The sequence below is a fragment of the Montipora foliosa genome, chromosome 7, assembly GCF_036669935.1.
Source record: "Montipora foliosa isolate CH-2021 chromosome 7, ASM3666993v2, whole genome shotgun sequence".
Lineage (NCBI taxonomy): Eukaryota > Metazoa > Cnidaria > Anthozoa > Scleractinia > Acroporidae > Montipora > Montipora foliosa.
The window spans coordinates 25,049,144-25,069,143 of record NC_090875.1 but is presented as its reverse complement, the minus strand read 5'-3'; the positions used below and the strand labels follow the sequence as shown (position 1 = coordinate 25,069,143).

At 38.6% G+C, this 20,000-nt stretch overlaps 2 long non-coding RNA genes across 2 annotated transcripts; one reads left to right on the top strand and one right to left on the bottom strand.

The window, feature by feature from the left end:
- The first annotated feature begins 2,340 nt into the window (after positions 1-2,340).
- On the top strand, positions 2,341-5,416 carry LOC138010515 (uncharacterized). Its single transcript, XR_011124488.1, has 3 exons — positions 2,341-2,559; positions 2,936-3,000; positions 3,124-5,416. It is a non-coding gene; the product is annotated as an uncharacterized lncRNA (long non-coding RNA).
- Positions 5,417-18,073: 12,657 nt separating this feature from the next.
- Positions 18,074-19,051, bottom strand: LOC138011540 (uncharacterized). Its single transcript, XR_011124737.1, has 3 exons — positions 18,787-19,051; positions 18,537-18,605; positions 18,074-18,152 (listed from the first exon to the last, which is right to left on the bottom strand). It is a non-coding gene; the product is annotated as an uncharacterized lncRNA (long non-coding RNA).
- Positions 19,052-20,000: the final 949 nt, after the last annotated feature.

Genomic DNA, 20,000 nt, shown 5'->3' with positions numbered 1-20,000 from the left:
GGTATGATCTTACTTAAATGTTGAGGTCAGATATTTAAAATAGAAAAGGTTACGTTGTCATGTTGTCCCTTTTCCCCCCTTTGTCTAATCATTGGTTATTAAGAACTCAATAAGGAATCTCTGAGTAAGACTTTTGATAACATTTTTTTGTTGTAGCTTGGAGTATAATGTCATATTTTTGAGTTTACATCATAAAATGGCAAAGACTTCTCAAACGTTTGAACCTCAGCCTCAATTTGAAAACGAGGCTGAATAAGGGCTTGTCTGGAAACTTTTCAACTAATCATTTCTTTTAACGCATTGCGTCTGAAGAATGAATCAGGAACATCAACCATTGCAAAGTATGAATGAATTCTCCGCTGTAAACTTCACCTTTTCTGCGCTTGAGGTAATCTTGAAAAGAAGCGAAGCGCAAGTGAATAGACCACTTTCGATATATTAAAATTCAGTCCTAAACAAAAGGCATCATCTCGAGGCTCTGGGGAATAAACTCATACAAATCCTTATATTTATTTCCCAGAGCCTCGAGATGATGTCTTTTGTTTAGGACTAATATTTAATATATCGAAATTGGTCTATTTAAACTGCAAATCTCGCTTCAGTCTCGTGATCTAAATTTAAAATAGTTTTGTACTAAAACATTCTGTCGTCTTCCGGACAAGACAAAAAGAAACAAGGCAAACGCGCATATCCGTGATTGGTTGTAATGAGATAAAAGTCCTCATTACAACCAGGTTGACCATCAAACGGGGCTCGATGCTTCTCAGGTTTGAAGGTAAATAAATCAAACATTGAAAGTTACGATTCACCAACAAACATCTGGGCAGATCCGCCTTGTGTCTTCGTCAGAGGTGGTCTTAAAATCAAGACACCAGGTACGAGTGTCCAAGCATTGGGTGGTAAATTTTGTAACAAATCTTCAAACCAGAGTAGTATGAATTCATGAATACGTAATTCATCTTGAGGCTTGATCATTTTCTGTAAATTTAACAAAAGAGGCACGATCGTCACTGAAGCCGTAAGACATGACAAGCATTTATAACGCGGGCTCAAAAATTGTCAGCAGGTTCACAACAAAAAACATGCTCCTACGGAAAAAACCAATGATCAACTCATATTTTACAAGGAAAGGAAAAAGGGTCAACTGTTCGCTGTAGAAGAAACGGATAAAAACCATTGAACGTGGGCTCAAATATTGTCAGCGGGCTTTTCAGGAAAGGCATGCTCCCTAAACAAGAGTGAGAAAGAGACAGTACTGAAATGGAAGTTGTGTCTATTCAAGAGTAGGCAATAAGGATTTCACTTCTGTTTTAGCAGGGAAACAGCGGTTGTGTAGAGTTTGCGTAATTTAACTTGTTTGTTCGTTTACAAAAAAACTGATCTAAGAAGAGTTAACACTCTCGAAGCGCAATCTTATGTTTGATTTATATTGCGGGCTCAGATTATGTCAGTGGAGTTTCTTGCAAAGGCATGCCTCGCACACTTTTGAGAGAAGATCAGAATGGTAGTGTTTTACTTGAACATTAGACACAAAAATAGGAACGTAGCTAACCTGAAACGTTGAAAGGCGCTTAAAAGGTGTCACCTTTTTCAAAGAATGTTTTCTAAGTTAAACACAGAGAAACAAGGAAAGTATAAATATAAGATAAAATAATACAATAAGAATACACTATCGTAATTTCTGGTGTACATCGGGCTCAGAACTGTCAGCGTTTGTCTCCACGATCAGCATGCGTAAATATCTGCGCATGCTCATTACACAAGGGTTTCATTTTATTCTGGGGTTTATCCAGACAGGAATAACTGGTCTAATGTTCAAAACTTTGGCAATATTGGTAAGTAACAATTACTTTTTTATGTTGTCATTGAGTTAGGAACTGTTTCGTTTGCTCTAAAGAGCGCGGCGGTGCTTCGTTTTAGTCCCAAGCATGCATCGAGCGTTGTCGAACACGGTTAGATAATGAGATTCACGTTTCTTTGTGTATGCGTCACATGACGGCTTAAGGAGACAACTTGTGACGTGTATACAAAGATCCATGAATCACATTAGCGAGCAATAATGGACAAGTATATTTTGCAGACGGAGGGTTTACTTGGCGGTAGCGCTCTTTTGAGCAAATTTCACCCTTTAAAGAAAAGTAAGTCGGGAAGTTTAATTAATTTGTGATGCCTGGTAAATATAACATTTCGATAAAAAATCTTTTGTTAACAAAATCAAATCAGCCTTTTTACGATTTTGTCTGCACTTTACCTACTGTAGCTATGCATACATGGGGAAATTTTGATGTTATGCACGCATTGCAGACCTATGTCTTAAATTTTTTTTTTTTTCAGCATGTAGGCACGCGCCAATGGACATTTTGACGTCATTGTCGATCATTGGTTCCTGTATTCTCATACATTATTCATCAAAATATGCAAAATACTTCATTTTCAACGTGGCATTCGTTGCGTAAGGACGTCTTCCATTTTGGCTCAACGCTTTGTTTTCTGAAGGAGAGTCGGACAGATATTTTGACCAAATGGAAAGGAGAAAGTCTCCGAGCGCTGTATTTGCAAGTAAGTATTAGCTGCCTTAGTTGCATTGCAGGAGTTTTTTTCTTTCGACCAGGTTTAACATTGAGCGAAGCAAAGAACGTTGTATCGTGAAGTTCAACATGTGCTTTCAAGTCGCCAATAATGTTGCAAAATAATGTTAGCCTAATAGAATTTTTTTCGTTTTTCGAAATTTCCCACGCATTATATAGAGAAAATGTTTGCCGAAAATTTCGTTAAAATTTCGCAGCACTAATTGTACAAGTTACAATTCCTGGTGCAAATGCAGTTAAAATTCGTGTCCAAGTGCGACAAAATTATACATCGTTATACTAGGCAAAGACCCTCAAAGCTTTGATTTTACACTATTTAACGTATCTCTCATTAATTCTGTTCACAGGAAGATGTCGTTCACGAGAGGACTCAGACGATGGAAAACATAGCAAACAAATTGGCAATTTCAAGGTACATATTACTTAATTTAGGAACATCGGTTTTCAGAAACTCGCGCGATTTATTTAATATATTTAAAATAATTTTTTTTTTCTCGTCCCATCTGATCAATTTTATTTCTGATTTATTTTTCAGGGGATCATGAAATTGGACATCGACCTCAAGAAAGATAGGAAATCCATATGGACTAATCAGTAGGCGAGTCGAAAAAGCTAAGAACTTTACTGTATCTCTTATTATTTTTAATGGTGGCTTAGTAACTTGTCAAAGCGTTGTGAGAATGGAGTCGCTGTCAGCTCTCAAGAAGAAGGATCATGTCTCATTGGACAGTGTGGATTAGTTCAGACAAGATGAAAGTTAAGGGAGCAAAGAGGAACAAGCAGTATGCATTGGATCAGAGCTGAAACACTTAAGAGTATCTCTTTCTAAGCCACCATTAACAGCATTGAGTCGATCATGCCTTGAAACTATTGCAGCTATTGCAGCTAATTATTGCAAAATTTCGCGTTTTCGTTCGGAGTATTTATTCCAGTCTCGGTGCGACTTGATTATTCTCCGGCGCCTTTTCCGCACAAAAAAAATCGCGATTTGAAAATGTTCTAAGATGATCGCTCAATGCTGAATTTCAAACGTTTATTAGAAGCCGTTAGTTAAAGCACCGACAGTCTTGAAATCAAGAAGGCATTGGCAATTAGTAGGTAATAAGCTAAATTTGAACCAATCGCGCTGCATTGCTTATTTCTGCGATCAAGTACGTGCATTATTCAACAACTACCACAGACTATGACAGGCGCATACGAGAACATAAAAACACTTAGACACAGGCGCGCAAGAGTACACACAAGCACCACGACTAATGCGCACAAGGGTAGAGACAAATACTAAGACATACTTGTATAAGAGTAGATAAAGATACTAAGACACGCGCATAAGAGTACATACAAACACTAAGACAAGTGCACAAAAGTACACAAAAACACTGAGACAAACGCGCACAAAAATGCATAAAAATACGGTGACATAGGCGCACAGGAGTACATACAAACAAACAATTAATGAGGCTCAGACGCACAAAAGAACATACGCGCACCAAGACATACCATACAAATATGTAGACACAGACCATCAGGTGCACAAGAGCATATACCAACAATAAGATACGGTATTTCAAGACTACAAGACAAGACACAGGCGCACATAAGTACATAAGACGTCTAAGAAAGGGGCGCACGAGAGTGTCTTCAAACAAACATGCGCTCAAAAGTACTTACAAACACTGACACAGGTATAAACCTTGAAGACAGCGACGCACAAGAGTACAAACAAACAATAAGACGCAAGTTCACAAGATTATTTGCAACAAACAAGTAAGAGACAAGAACACATACAAACAGGTAGACACAGGCTCGCAACAGTACTTAAAAACTACGACTCGACCGAACAGCAGTAAATACAAACAAGACACCAGCAAACACGTGTATAAACAAACACTAAAACACGGGCACATTATAGTAAATAGAAAACACTAACACTAGGGTGCACGTGAGTGCTTACAAATACGTAGACACAGGCACACGAAAGTACTCAAAAACAATTAGACACTGACGCAACGGACGTGAGAACAAACCAACGCGAAGAAAATAAGGACACAAGAGTACATGAAAAACAAGCGAGCGCAGTGGATTACACCAGACACTTCAGAAACTTGGAGCTCTGTCCACTTTGTATTGCGCTTTCGTGTTGAATCGCAACTTGCATTTTTTTGTTGTTGCTGTAAATTTAAGCCTACTTCGATAAATTGCCAATATCTCCTTTGATGTCTGCTTGTTGGCTAGTTTAGTTTTAAGTTATAAGAGTATAAATATCCAATGTCCAGTTTACGAGACGAGCCTTTTTGAAATGGATTGGGACTTATTTGATTCTAGCCTAAAATAGGCGAAAAGTTATTTAAGGAGGCTCAAAATAGTTTCAGCACTTTCAATAAGCTGTACTTTTTGGAAGAGTTGAATCTACCCAACTGTTTTACGTGAAGGCAATGTCACGGTACCATATAAAACACCAATAATTGCTTAACAAGATGCTTTTATCTATGTGACGTAATAAGTCACCATGGCAACAAAACAACCACGTAAAAACTTCCTTCATTTTGTCTTCAAAAGCTTACATCTCAAAAACGATCTCGGTAACCTCCAATTTTTATTGCTAGAAAGTGATAAGCAGACGATGATAAAACTTCCTGTAAAGTTTAAAAAATTATCTGGAGTAATTTCATAGCCACCTACCTACACATGGACAATTTTTAAGGTGGCTCTGAATCCGCTCCAGAGAATTTTTTTAACTTTGCCATAAATTTTATCTTAGCCTGCTTGTCACTTTACAGCTATAAAAAAGGGAATCACCTAGTTTGTTTTTGAGATGAAAGCGACCGAAGGCAAAATAAAGGGTGTTTTTACATAACAGTTTTGTTGTCATGGGGACTTATTTCGTCACGTTAATGAAAGGATCTTGCCAAGCAATTCTTGTTGTTGTATTTGGTACCATTACGTCGCTGTCGCATGAAACAGTTTTGTAGAATTCATCCTTTGAATAGGACTATCCCTCCTAATTGTTGAAATCTCGTTTGAGCCACCTTAAAAGACTTTGTTTTAATGTACTTAGAATAAGGGTCGTTTGGAGAATTTACTGAAATAAGTGTTCGCTATTAATGCCGACAAAAAGGTAACACCAGCCGACGCCGAGGACGACGACTTTCTGGAATGCACTAAAAACCACAGCATGTTGTCGCTGTCCTTTTCCTGTCCGGTATTTGGTTGCCAAAAGAACTACTGTTTAGTCAGGTGGTCTCTAGTAAACAATGAATACATCAGCCATCTTACATCGCCCTTTGCTCCTCATCCCACCTCAAAGACGCCTACAGTAGAGGTCTGTGTCATCTGGGAAATTCGTGCTGCCTGGTGCGAGACTATTATCTTCTAGTGTCTGCTGGAAGTGAGCAGTAGCGATCAGTGCCGTAACTCGACAAAATCCGGTGTCACTTCACATCTCTCCGTCAGGTTCCACAGAGACTGTCACTGGCATATCGACTCACACGCCACGCCAACAGAAGACGATGCCGAGATCACGTAAATATACAACATTCCAAACTCCAGCGGTGCACCAGAGATGATACTGCTGATGACAACTACGACTACGTTGACTAAAATGACGATGACAATAGTGATAATAACGACAACGTTGAAGACGACGACAAAGATGACGACTACGCCGATAATAAAACGATGTCGACGATGATAATAATGATGATGATGATGACTAGGCCTGTCACGATTGCGCTGGGCACTTTAAGTACTTTTTTTAGCACGTTGTGATTTTAAGATATCGTCTTCCATTTCGAGCACTCTGAGCATTTTTTGGCTTTTTGAGCAAAAATTGAGCATTCCTCCACATTTTAAGAAACATCTGAATTTTTTTCGTATTCCGGTCAAGTTCAGAGCAACATTTTATCTTGAAGAAGAGTTTTCAGCAGACCAAAATTATTTTCGTGAAATTCAATTATTGAATCATTGAACGCACAAAATGTTATATTGTGGAAATTGCTTGCGTCAGTGTTATGTTTGATGTAAGGCAAATTGAAACCATGTCAGTCTTCAAAACATGTGAAATGTAAGTATTTTCTTTGCTCGAAAAATACTCTGAACATTTGCAGACAACGAAAGGCCAATTATTTGCTAAAAAATAGGCACACTGATAAGAATCTCCAAGGAAATGTTTCAAATATTTCAGAAACTTTTGAGCACTATTTCTAAATTTCGAGCATCTTTTTAAAATTCGAGCACTATTTAAGCACTTTTTGGGTCTTTTTAAAACACTATTTTGCGGTTTTTCCAGCGCAATAGTGACAGTCGTCAGATGAGACGACGACAACAGTTATAATAATGACGATGACAATGACGACGACCACGACGATGACGTTGATGACGATGATAATGATAAGGACGATGATAATGATAACGACGACGACGATGATGATGATGATGATGAAAGGAACGATGATAATGATCGTGATGATGATGACGATGACGACGACGATGAGATGATATCGACGACCATAACGATAATGATGACGATGACGATGATATAAAGAACGTGATAATGACGACGACGACGATGAGGACGATATTAATGATGATGATAATGGTGATGATGACGATGACGACAACAACGGCAACAATGATGTTGATGATGATCCCGATGATAGCAGTTTCAACAATTGATAACACACGCTCACAAACTGGTGGTTGATCCGATTGCGTATTTTCCTTTTGGCTTCTTTTCATGCGTGGACTGTATCTCCTGGACAAGACTGTCGAGTGATCATCTTATACATCTTATTCATCGGCACCTCGGTTGGCATTAAAAGCGAACACTTAGGTCACAACGACTTTTGTTATAAGTACTTGAAATGAAGTCAAGTTGACGAGACATTGTCTTGTTGGTCAAAAGGGGGAAGTTAACCAGACCGCAAAAACAAACCAAGCCTTATTTAAAGTGGAGTAAACCCACAATATTATTTTGATGCTTCTATAAACCTCTCTGCTGATTGAAAAAGCGTTTTTAATCTCCTCCTCCTCGAGGTTTAAGTATAAGTTAAGTTTAAGTCTAAAGTTCTCGAAAGTAGAATTCATTTGATCTGCTGGCCGAGCTTGGAGAGGCAAGAGTCAACCCTTGATATGTCATTTGCAAAATGATTTCTTTATTGCAAAGAACTTTTGTGATGTCATACAAAGAGTAGACTTACACCTCTCACAGCTGGCTCATTGGTCAAATGACTGTCTGAATTTTTGCATTAAAAAGCGTAAGTTTAAAGATAAACGGCAACTTAAACTTGAATTAGAAATTTAGGTAAGATACACGCAAAAAAAAAAAATAAGAAAAAGGCAAATCATCTCGAATTAATATTAAATTTGGCGATACGTGAAGTAGGCTTCACTGTTGGTTTAACTCGTAATACTTTCAATTTCATAACTGGCTTAGAAAAACAATCGCTTTTTTTCGGTTTTAAAAATTAAATGATTTTTTGACCAAGTAAAAAAGCAATTACTTCGTTTTGCACGTAAGATTTACGCAATGACGACGACATCGATGATAATGATGACGACACACAATACATAATTAGTTGACCACTCCCCATACGGGCTTTTCAAGGTCAAAGAAATGGCAGAACAGAACAGAACAACAACTGGCTGGAGGCAAACCAGTTGGCTATTTAAAACTGCAGCCGAGGAGTTAAACCAGGGACTACTAGGATCAAATTCAATGAGTGTTCAAAACGGGTCTTGAATGTTAGATCGCAAGATTCAAGCACCCTGATCACTGAGCCACACTGCGTCCTCAGTGACGATAACGATGATGATGTTAACGACGGAAATAAAGCAAACGTTCTATTTACGATTTTCGTCGGAACTTAAACAATAATTCTTTCTCGCAGTTAACGTTTTAAACATTAAACAATTAAGTGACACGTTAAAGAAATAAATAAGTTCTTTTTCCATGCCAGATTTAAGAGGTAAAAGCTCTCTGCGATTATGAGGATTGTTCAGTAGTAGTTAAACGCAGTTTCTTCTCTAAATCCTTCAAGTTCACGAAATATAAAAATAATTTTGCTAGGACGGTGGTGTCGTATAGATTCGTTAAAAAGTGTCAAAAACTGAATCACACAAAGTGATTATTCGCTTCACTGGGAATAGTAATCATTTTAATTCGGCTTGGTTTGTTTGAGTTTGTCTGTTGAAGAAATTCATCAGGGTAGAAAATTCAATAATTTTAATTTCTAGTTCGTTTAACATAGCCAAAGAAAAATAATGAAATGAGTGTTGACAGTTTGGATCAAAACTCGCCAGGTGAATGTCATGGAAAGTTAATTATGACCTTGTATAGATTAACTGAAACTTATTGTAAAGATCAGTTTCTCTACTTTAGGTCACTAAGACAGGTCATCAAAGTATACAAAAACAGTTAGCCACATGCCCGCAAGAATAGATACAAAGACTGAGACATAGGCGCACAATAGTACATAGGCACACATGAATACAAACAGACGGGTTGACAGAATCACCAGAGCGCATACAAACAGTACGACGCAGGTCTATATGATGCGTACATCCGAACATCAAGACACAGACAATTGTAGAACGCGCAAGAGTGCATTCAAATTCTGAGACACAAGATCACATAATTAACTTTCCATGATATTCCTCTGGTTAGTTTTGATAAAGATGGCGGACAGTCATCCAACCATCTAAACTATCAAAACCTTTATCACTTTCTTTTTGACTATGTTAAACGAAGTAGCAATTAAAGTTATTGAGTTTGTCTGTTTAACTTGGTTAACTGATTCTTTTCGGTTGAAGAGGTCCATTGCTACAAAAGGAGAAGTAGGAAAATCCAGGCTCGCTTCTTTTTTAACGCTAGTGGCTTCAAAGATCGTAAACTGTCATTGGGTTTTTATGTTCATTTTTGAGGAAGACCTTTTCTACTGGATATCAAAAAGCTCGGGGGATGCATAAGCGCCTACCTTTCAAGCGCTGCAAAATCAAATGCTTCGGCAGGTGTTTTCTGCTTTGCGCGAATTTCAAATTTCCGTAGTTTTTTCGTTCAGTCATTGTCCAGTAGAAACGATCATCTTAAATATCAATATGGCAAGTATTGAGAAGATTGCAAATCCCAAAGCTGAAAGATTTCTTAGAAACAAGTGCGAAGGCGCGTACTTTTTTTGAAAATTGGTTTTCGGCATTTTTGCCAAGGCTAAACTATGCGCATAAGCGTTCTCAGAATCTTAGGTTAGCTAATTAAGGCTGGCATTTTTCCACTTGTCGACAATTTCCTAGCTTGCCATGTTGATTTAAGATCCTCATCGTATACATACCATCTCGAGCAAGAATTTAATTTTTTCTGAAGTGTTGTAGCGAATTGAAATCAAGTTTAGCTAGTTTTCCTTGCACGAGATAGTATGTTTTTACTCAATAAGATTTTGAAAGGCAAGTCCTTATAAATATTTTTTTCGCAAAAGTTACCAGGGTAGGCTCTGTGCAAATTGTGTTAAATTTTCCCGCCAAAAAACTTAGAAAAAGTACGGGCGCTTAAAGTACGCATGCGCCAACTTTTTTAAAAAAAAACCATGTTCACTTAGAAATGAAAAGTATTAGTCATTATTTATTGAACACTAAGAATTGAATACACAAAACAATAAAGCCTGAAAATGTTTATTGCATCTTTTTATTTGTTCCATAAAATAACAAGTCTCAATTATGTACTACAAAGTATAATGGGTGTTATCTGATTTTTTTTTTAAAAAAAAACGGCGCATGCGTATTGGGGACGCCGTATTTTTTCTAAGTTTTTTGGCGGGAAAATTTGCGAAGGTTAACCAAGGTCACGTCAAGTAAAAAGGATCGACAATTCAATGATTAGAATGAATTTGTAAATTTGAATCAGCAAGACATGTAGAAAACCACCTCGCAAAACAAATTTAGGTTAAAATTGCTGAAAATACTGCCATATTGTAAAGGTTGTCGGACAAAAGGGAAATTCAATTTAACCATTTGAGAAAAAGATTAGATAAATGCTCCTTTTGGTGTTCAGATTTTAAAACTAAACACCAAAAAAACCAAAAATCGAATCTTCACTAAATGTTTAAATTCATATCCGTTTTACCCAACGATGACAGTATTTTTAACAATTTAACGCTTATTTACTGTAGGAGAGGTGGTTTTCTTTTAAACAAAGACAAACGGTACAATTTGCGCGGGAAACAAGCGACTTATTTCGCAAAACCTAAAAGGATTACAACGAAAGCATGGAATTTGCGCGCTAAAGAGAACTGCAATGCAATGGAACGAAAGAAAGCGGGAATTGTACCGTTATAAAACTTAAGCTTGCTGATACAAACAGTGCAACCCAGATATATCTAACATACTTGATCCTTGTAGATAAATAGTGCCTCAGGTTCGCCATAAGTTTATTAAAAACCTAATGAAACATGAATATTAACTTTACTCCCAAATCTTAATTAGAGAACCTCCCGGGAAATTTAAAATTGAAAAGAAAATTACTTTTCGTAAACTCAAGAACAGCATATTAAAGAAGCCAGTATTTGGAACACATTCCTTATTTTCATTGACAAAAAATTGAATATCTTACGTGTGAAATATGGTCAATAAACACTATAATACGAAAACTTAATGTTTTAATTTTCTTAAAATCTGGCATTTGAAAGATGCTAGGTATGGCCGAGAACTAATGTTATAAGCAGTTTCAAGCAAGCCTCGTTCGTTCGTTCGTTCGTTCGTTCGTTCGTTCGACCTGTGACCTGTCTATTGTAAGCAGAGTAGGTGGGTGGGTGGGTGAACGAGTTGATAAAAGCAACTTAACCACCATAAGAAAGATTTCCGAGTTGACGTTTCGAGCGTAAGTCGTTCCTCAGAGCAAATAGCCCATTTCCGAGTTGCTGCATGCCTCAGTCTCAAAGCGAGTCCTGGTGCACAACCATTCAAATGCAAATGAGTTGCGGATTCTTATGCAAATCAAACTCATTTCCCTTACAATAGTTGAGCACCAAGACTCACTTCGAAACCAGACAAACAGCAACTCGGAAATGGCCGATTGAGAAATACACCTTTTTACCGATACGGCGACATTTTGAATTCCCTATTGTTTTAAATAGCTATTACGGGATGCTCAGAAGGCAAATCAGTATGCATTTGCCCCCTGAGAATTCCATAATAGCTATTTTGAAACAATGGAATACAAAATAGCCGCCGTATCGATAAAAAGGTCTTTTGGGCGCATATGAAAGTTCCAGCTTGGCTGTCATTGATGCAACGTTCATACAGATTTGGTTTGGTCCATTGTACTAAGATACAAATTTGTTTTCAAAATAATCTATGAAAAGGTTTGCGTAGCCAGGTCCCATTTGGTTCCCATTGCAACACCGAAGATTTGTTCGTAGTAGTTGTCAGCAAAACATTTGAGTGTCAGAACCAGTTACGCCAGACGAAGTAATGTTTCCGAGCTTGGTTTTTGTAACGGTACCTTGATCGAAAAAAAATATTTAAGCGCTTGGAGGCCTTCACTGTTAGGGATAACAATGCATAGGAGAAACTGAAAGTACGGAAAACTTCATTTGCATGATTACTCTCTTTGCTGAACGATGGTAGTGATTTGACTGTGTGCCATGATTTTGTCTCAACAACTACATGATGACCCGGGTTGTTTGGGTTGTAAGGTTTGAAATAATGCACGAGGTTCTAATAACGATGATGACGACGATATTTTGAGCGATAGCTGGCAATTCGTGTTTGGTTGGTTAAAGCGAATTCTTTGTCAAGCATAGTGTGTTAAGTGTGAGGACACAATTTGCTCTGACAACCGGCTAAGGTTCGAAACTTTAGCTCAGAGATTTTTCTTACGGTGGTTAATTTACCAGTTCGGCAACTCGTTTGATAAAAACAAATTTTCGTGTTTTACTCCCCATCTTATTCTTTAGAAAGGGTCGATGGGTCGATGGGTCGATAGGTCGATGGGTCAGTCAGGGAATCAGTCAGTCAATCAGTCAATCAGTCAATCAGTCAATCAATCAATCAATCAAGCAATCAAGCAAGCAAGCAAGCAGTCACTATGTCAGTCAATCAATCAGTCGGCCAGTCAGCCAGTCAGCTAGTCAATCAGTCAGTCAGTCAGCCAGCCAGTCAATCAATCAATCAATCAATCAATCAATCAATCAATCAATCAATCAATCAATCAATCAATCAAGCAATCAATCAAGCAATCTTTCAATCAGTGTCAATCAGTGTCAATCAGTCTGTCAATCAGTAAAGCAATCATGCAGCCAAGCAATCAGGCAAGCTAGCAATCAATCAGTCACTATGTCAAGTAATCAGTCGCTATGTTAAGTAATTAGTCACTATGTCAGTCAATCAATCAGTCAATCAGTCAGCCAGCCAGTCAGCCAGCCAGTCAGCCAGCCAGTCAGCCAGCCAGCCAGTCAATCAATCAATCAATCAATCAAGCAGTCTGTCAAGCAGTCTGTCAATCAGTGTCAATCAGTAACAATCAGTCAATCACTCAAGCAATCAAGCAATGAAGCAATCATGCAGCCAAGCAATCAAGCAATCAGTCAATCAGTCAATGACAATGTCAAGTAATCAATCACAATGTCAAGTAATCAGTCACTATGTCACTGAAGCAGTCAATAGTCAGTCAATCAATCAGTCATCCAGTCAATCAGTCAGTCAGCCAGTCGATCAATCAATCAATCAATCAATCAATAGAGCAGTTTGTCAATCAGTGTCAAGCAGTCTGTCAATCAGTAACAATCAGTCAATCAGTTAACCAGTCAAGCAATCATGCAGCCAAGCAGCCAAGCAATCAGGCAAGCTAGCAATCAATCAGTCACAATGTCAAGTAATTAGTCACTATGTCAGTCAATCAATCAGTCAATCAGTCAATCAGTCAGCCAGTCAATCAATCAATCAAGCAGTCTGTCAATCAGTATCAATCAGTCAATCAGTCAAGTAATGAAGCAACCATGCAGTGAAGCAATCATGCAGCCAAGCAATCAGTCAATCGGTCAATCACAATGTCAAGCAATCAGTCACTCTGTGAGTCAATCAATCAGTCAGTCAGTCAATAAATCAATCAATCAGTCAGTCAATAAATCAATCAATCAGTCTGTCAATCAGTCTGTCAATCAGTAGCAGTCAGTCAAGCAATGAAGCAATCAGTCAATCAATCAATCAATCAATCAATCAAACAATCAGTCTGTCAATCAGTCAATCAGTCTGTCAAGCAGTAAGAAATTAATCAGTCAGCCAGTCAATCAATCAAACAATCAGTTTGTCAATCAGTCTGTCAAGCAGTAAGAAATTAATCAGTCAGCCAGTCAAACAATTAATCAATCAATCAATCAGTCTGTCAAGCAGTCTGTCAAGCAGTCACAATCAGTCAAGCTATGAAGCAATCATGCAGCCAAGCAATCAATCAGTCAATCAGTCTATCACTGTGTCAAGCAATCAGTCACTATCTCAGTCAAGCAATTAGTCCCTATGTCAGTCAATCAATCAATCACTCAGCCAATCAATCAATCAATCAATCAATTAGTCTGTCAAGCAGTAACAAGCAGTAACAATCAGTTAAGCAATGAAGCAATCAGACAATCAGTCAATCAGTCAATATGTCAAGCAATCAGTCACTATGTCAGTCAGTCAGCCAGTCAATCAGTCAATCAGTCAATCAATCAATCACTCTGTCAATCAGTAACAATCAGTTAATCAGTTAACCAGTCAAGCAATGAAGCAATCAAGCAGCCAAGCAATCAGTCAAGGCAGTCAATCAGTCAAGCAATGAAGCAATCATGCAGTGAAGCAATCATGCAGCCAAGCAATCAAGCAATAAGTCAATCAGTCAATCAGTCAATCACAATGTCAAGCAATCAGTCACTATGTCAGTCAAGCAATCAGTCACTATGTCAGTCAATCAATCAGTCAGTCAGCCAGTCAATTAATCAATCATTCAATCAATCAATCAATCAATCAGTCAATCAGTATGTCAATCAGTCAATCAGTCTGTCAAGCAGTAACAAATTAATCAGTCAGCCAGTCAATCAATCAATCAATCAATCAATCAATTAATCAATCAATCAATCAGTCTGTCATACAGTCTGTCAAGCAGTCAAAATCAGTCAAGCTATGAAGCAATCATGCAGCCAAGCAATCAATCAGTCAATCAGTCTATCACTGTGTCAAGCAATCAGTCACTATCTCAGTCAAGCAATTAGTCACTATGTCAGTCAATCAATCAATCAATCAATCAATCAATCAGCAATCAGTCAATCAATCAGTCAATCAGTCTGTCAATCAATCAACCAATCAGGCATTCAGTCAGTATTTGCACAGACTTAATAGCGTTGATGCAGTTCTTCGTAAACTGTAGTTCGAATCAAGATCAGTCTATAAGTGATGTCAAGATGATGATAAAGTGTTTGTCAGTCTCAGATGGCTCCGTCAATTCCAAGAACCGTCATCTAATCCCCGGGCATATGTTGGGCATTTTTCAGTAATTTTTTTCTTCTCCAGGGTGGGGCATTTGCAAATGGATTAAACCAGGCGTGAGGCAACGTCAAAAGCAGCGTTGCTTATTTCAAACTAAGTGATTGCTCCAAATATAGAAATTAAAAACTTGAAAAAGAATTGTTTCAGGTAGAACGGATCCTAACCACCCATCACCCCAACACCAACAAGTACAAAAATATTCCTATGTTGGGCGAACTGTTGTTTCCACGTGCGAACATGGCGGAACGAAGCGAAGCTTAGTTTCGTTTGTGGGGAATGCTTTAAAATTCGAGAAATCTTGGTTGAAAAAAGTCGAAGCTGTAAAGGTCTTTAACTCAGTTGTTAACCAATGAACCGAGTCCCTGAACGGGTGTCAGGGTGGCTTAGTGGTTATCTAGCGGGCCTCCCACCACTGCGAGCCGGGGTTCAATTCTGGCCTCAGCCAGCATGTGGGCTGAGTTTCAGTCGATCTCAACCTGACTCGAGGGTTTTTCTCCGGGTACTCCGGTTTTCCTCCCTCATCAAAATCGACTCACAGCTAATTAACATCTAGCTGTGGTGCTGTGCTCCGACATCAAACATGGGCTGTATAGCGGCAGCCAGAGGCGCCTTTGTATGCTTTCAGCCCGATGTCGTGAGCCGCGCCCTTCGCAATTCAGTCCTCGACTGCAAGTAAGGGTGATTAGCACTAGCAACATTTATTTTACCTGTAGTGAGTAGTTCGTCGTTTTCACAGAACATTGGAAAATTCGACAACTTGTGTGTAAGAATTGTTGCCTCCGCTCAGAGAACCTTCTTCAGCTGCTTGAGAATTTTGAAATAAATTTGTCGTAGCTTTCATTTCGTTGAATAATATTATTTATTATTTGTTGTTGGTTGTTGTTTGTCTTACACTCTTCCAAAAGCCCCAACGTCGTAATTTGAACGAATTAGCTGGGCCTACTGTGGGGTATTTGCAACATTACTGAAAAAGACCAATGTCCGAGGGGATAAGTGGACTTGAAATTGACGGATCCTAAAGTCAGAAACCCAAACAAAACACAAGAGGATCATCGGGATCGTGTACGTAGTTGAAGTTGGTAGTGGAGGGTGTAAACTGCACGTTGCTGGTTGCAGGTCATTGTTTCACCAGCTGAAACAACACAAACCTCTACCAATGCTATCATTAGGCCTAAACACTATGCTTTAGATAATGTTTAAGGCCAAGGGTAGCCTTTTTGTAAAGGTCTGGGTTGTTTCAGCTATGGTGAAACATTGACCGGCAACCCTAGCCTGCACTTTACACCATTCGAGTTGGTAGTACATGAAAGAGTTTTTTTTTGTGGCTGTGATACACCCAATGTCAGTTGCGAGTCTGTTGTAGGAATGAATGTCGTTAGTGTCCATTTTCATCGGTTTTTTGATTTTCAGTTTTCGTTGAAGTGCTAATGTCGGGTTTCGTATTTGTATTTGTCAAGGAGTCCTGTCTCGATAGGAAGAGAGTCAAATTTGAGGTTAAAGTGGTCGTTACTCGGCCTGGGAAAACGAACGCCTTTTAAGAAAACTATATTGTGAGTTCCAAAAATCGCTTGCGTAACAAAAAAAAAATCGAAGGCTGGAGAGCATAAGCAAGCGTAGTATAAATTCGAAAAGCATTTGTTGGTAGACCTATTGATTATACCTAAAAGTTAGATATATCTTAGGTTGCACTGTATCAAAACTTAAATCTTACTGTCGTAGAATTCGGTGGTATTCGGTGATAGATTACCGTATTAACCCGTAATATTTATGCCTCACTCGCATAAAAACGCGACCTTGCAGCTAACGGGCGTGACTTGCGTGCAGCTAACGCGCGCGGCTAGGATCGAATCCCCAATGAAATTAGAGGTTGAAAAGAGAACCCTATGAGGTATCTGCAAATTCCCTTTTTGAGCCGTAATGGGTAAAAAGATCCAAGATGTGACTTCAATTTGATTTAATTCTGAAATGATACCATTTTGGATAGACAAGGAAAAAACTGATCTACCATGCACTCTCATTTTTTCTGTTTGTTGAATGGCCGCGTTGAATAAACCTCTCATTTCGTCATGGCTTGTAATCTGTGATCACTAGAATTTATTTTTCCTTAACTCCAAGCGACATCCAGAAATTGAATAAGTTCTGAAAACCTTGAGTGAGTATATTTTGTATGCTCGATGTCCATCTTCCTTGCAACCTATGCGATATTGAAATGGTTGAAAATATTGAGTTTGACACTGATACCACGTTCTCTAAGGTCCCCTAGGTTTGACATGGGTGCTTCTTGTTGGGATGGTGGGGGAGGGGGGCGGGGATTGGTCTAAGCTTATGCCCGCGTTCTTATTGCGCTCCTAACTCTTACGTTAACGACGCAGGTATTAAAGCAGTGAGGCCTTACCACAAGTGAATACGGTAATATTTAACTGATCTAATTATGCTACCTCTGCATCCCTCTTCTTCTATTTCACTGATATGATCCTGTTCCTCTCTTGCTTGTCTCGTGGACCTCCGGCTGACCGGTTTCTTCCCTGCAGCAAAATAAAATGGTTTGTTAAGAAAGGCTACAACATTGTTTTCCTGCCCTAAAAATTGTGATAATTAAGATCGAGGTTTTGTTATCCACTTCTTGGAAAATATGAACTAAGAAAATTTTTGTTCTGATTTTTTTTTTCAATTTATCGTGGGGAAAAACTGAAATAGAGTAATTTTGGTTAAGGGAAAATTGCTATTTTAACGACGTCTCTAGTCCTAGACAGAGTAATCTACGAACAGGGCACGTTACTGCTATATAGGTTCCTTGTTAAACCGGAAAGAAAAAGGAGATTTCCTATTTTCTAGGACAGATACCAAATGCACTCAGCTGCTTGCAGGATGTAAACGCGGAAGAAATATCTGTGGTGCATATCAACCCGTGAAATCGTCCTTTTTCTCTCTGCTCCTCGAATGTTTATATTTTTGATTTAAAGAACACTGAATTCTTACCTCTTTTTGATAATATTGTATTGATCTTTGTTCTTGACGTGCCTCTTGTTCCTTGTCATCTCACGAATGGAACAGTATCTAAACATGTAAGAACAGGATCATTATTTTAAGTGCATCAATTCGGGTACAGTTACCATCTTAGATATACTTTGAGTTGATTATGAACACGAAATATGTTCCAGACCGGGAGGGAAGGAAAGTAAATTGCATCACATTTTTTTAGTAAGAGAAAGAAAGTTATTGGGTTGTGTCGCCCCATCGCCTTGTCGCCCCAAGTTACGTCGCCCCAACCTAACCCTAACCCTAACCGGTTACGGATCCTAGCTAACCCTAACCCTAACACTAGACTTAAGTTGGGGCGACGTAACTTGGGGCGACAAGGCGATGGGACGACACAACCTGACACCTATTGTTTTACTCATCGCCGTTTTTGAACATTTCAAACATGTAAGAACAACTTACCTTCTGAAAAACGTTCTTCAATCTTTGGGTCTTTGAGTAGATCTTCTCTTTTGCAGCCAGTATGAATACCTAAAAATTAAACCATGAAATAATCAGGGTTAGCCTCCTTATACGATTAACTAAATCGTCGCTAATTTGCCCAAATCTGAACTAATCTTACTATGAGCCTATGATTACTCAATATACTACTATTAAATTCAAAACAGCTTCAAAAACTAATAGCTAAAAGACACTTAAAAATTGAAGTTACCTTTAGTAACATGAGATTTCGTTAGCAATTCACTTGTTCATTCACATAGCTGTCCAAGTTTCAGTGTTGGTAAGTTTGTCGACACGTGTACATAAGCAGCCGCGACGACGTTCTCTGTCCGCGCCGGATAACCTCTACACCATTAGCTTCTCCTCAGTCGCAAACAACAGCGAGAAGAAAGTCAACAGAAAGTTAATGTGACACAGATTCCAGGGAGAAGACATGAAATTTGGAAAATAAACTGCCTGTCAAGGCGCCATATTGAATCTTCTTCCATTACTTTGGGCAAGGCGAAGTGCATTAGCATAATATTTGCAATTCAATCAAAAAGTAACAAGTCGTGTTATGCTACAAGGGGGCGAGCGCAGGTTACCAAAACAAAAAAGCAGCGTTCTAAAGATATTTTCGGTTAATTTTAAACTAAAGATGGACTGTATTAAATCAGATTTTTGGGTATTTTCATTAAAGTAAAGAGCACGTTTACCTTGGTCATTTCTTGGACGGATGGGGGTGGGTTGATTGATTGCCTTGCTGGACATGGTTGTGTCACGGTTGCTGAGGTTAGGGGAGGAGTGGGTGGGTTTCGACTAGCGGACATGAAAAAGGCAGAAAACTTGCAATGTATACGATGTTCGGATGCTGAAATAATCATCACTGGCCCATTTTGGATGTATTAAGACCTATTCTTGAGGGAAAAATTTCTTATTCGGGCCCATTCTTGATGTGGCTCAAACGGGTTTCGTCAATTTGGAGGGAATGTTCTATTCAAAGGATTAAAACACTGCTTCATGTAAAAATCGGGTGTCACTGAATTCGTTGTTGAGATGTGTTTAAAGACAAAATACAGGGTGTTTTTACATGGCTGTTTTGTTGCCATGGTGACTTATTAGGCCCCATCAATGACAATTATTGGTGTTTCATACGGTACCATAACATTGCTTTAACGTGAAACAGTTGTGTAGATTCAGTCCTTGCAAATAGTACAGTTTACTGAAATTGTTGAAACTTAAGGGAGAACCATTCTATTAACCACTTCTTGTCCCGTCGGTGTTCTCAACAAAGATGATTACAAATCCATTCTAGTTCCCTCGAACCTCAAGTCCATGTTTAGTCTTTTCGGTTGAACTTTTTTCGGTATCAAGATTCAAACTTGGCTTTTCCGGCAGGTCTAATGCGATGACGTAGTTTACATGAAAACTACTCGGATTGATGAT